The 1,481-nt window shown below is 41.4% G+C and overlaps 1 pseudogene; it reads right to left on the bottom strand.

Moving 5' to 3' along the window:
• Positions 1-238: 238 nt before the first annotated feature.
• On the bottom strand, positions 239-1,176 carry LOC116861484 (annotated as a pseudogene).
• Positions 1,177-1,481: the final 305 nt, after the last annotated feature.

Here is a 1,481-nt window from a genome sequence, read left to right as displayed (position 1 = left end):
CATAGTGAGGTCATGGTCAAATCCTCTTTGCATAACAATGGAGTATCATTATGAAGCAATGATTTCTGTCCAAAGAGAGATCTTCTCTACACTTTGGGGAAGATTTGGCCTTGTTGGTGGGTGAAAGAAGTCCCCACCCCCACCTACAGAATGTAAGACCTGAGGCCCATTTGTTATTCAGTTAGGCAATTTGACCCATCTCTAATACATCTTCTTAGCAAGCTCTCTAATGGCCTATTCAAGATAATTTAGCATCATTGGCCACTGTATTAATGAATTGCAAATGTAGAAAGTAGATTTTTCAAAAACTTGAGAGAGTGGATGAGAATCCTCCATTCTAGGAGCAATGGCATTCACCACACTTCATAGCCTTGGTTGCCATGCTGTCATCCTTCACAAGTAACAAGAAATTCAAGGACTTGGTCAAACTCTTGATCTCCTCCACAGACATGCCAAGCTTCTTGGCAATAACTTCAGATAACTTCTAATTGAAACCAAAATGGCTCTAGTAAGAGTTCAAGCACTTTTCCTGCTGGGAAAAATCAAAGCCATTAAAGCAGGCCGTGAAGGCAGTAAATGTCAAAGTAGATCATTTCAGGACATCCAGCATGATCTTTTCCTTAATGAAATCTCTCTTTATCTCAATGGAAATACCAGACAAATTGGGCAACAGGAGCACAAAGGTGTAGGGCTTATGAATAACGGGTTCCTTCAGCAGGGTCTCCTCCAGCATTGGGAAATCAAAGTCATCCAGATAAAAGTTGGGAGACCAAGAAGATGCATGGCTCAGGCACTCTAATATTGCTAAGATTAGCCAGGAAGTTTTCTCATATCTGCTGAAGCACTCTCTCCTTTTTGAAGGACTTGGATTTTCATTTCTCTTCATTATATAAATCACTCTCCACATTGGTTCTAACAAAGTAGAACTTATTGCCAATCTTCTTGATTTGGGGGAGTGGGCAGCAAAGCAACAGTGAGGTAAAATGGTGAAGAAGAAAAGATGATGAAGAAGACATAGGTAGGAAATACCACCATTTCTAGATAGGCATGTTGAAGGAAATTGGACGTTCCAGTTCCGGGCAGGTCCCAGAAGGTAACTTTGGGATATTTTGGATGTTGATAGGGGGTTTCTTCATGGTATTCCACAACTCCTGCCCATTGAGTCATAGGAATCATCAGCATAGAAAACAAGTAGTTTCTTCTGTAACAGTGGACATAAGCCATCAGGAAAAATTAATCAGAGTCAGATGAATAAGTGAGAGAAACGGAATGGGCTGTTGAGACACTGTCATTTCCCTATAAATATGGCTTTTATGGAGAGGATCCATTGGAAATCTCACCTGAGGGGAGCTAACTGTGCTGAGGCCTCTCAAATGGGACTCCAGCCTGGCTGTTTCCCTGGGCTTCCCCAGTTGATGAGGTTGGACATTTTAAGCACCCAATTTGATGTAACTTTGCCTCATTCTTATTTATTGCCTACT

The sequence above is a fragment of the Lontra canadensis genome, unplaced genomic scaffold (genome assembly GCF_010015895.1).
Source record: "Lontra canadensis isolate GAN:19392208 unplaced genomic scaffold, GSC_riverotter_1.0 scaffold199, whole genome shotgun sequence".
Lineage (NCBI taxonomy): Eukaryota > Metazoa > Chordata > Mammalia > Carnivora > Mustelidae > Lontra > Lontra canadensis.
This window is presented reverse-complemented; position numbering and strand designations above follow the sequence as displayed.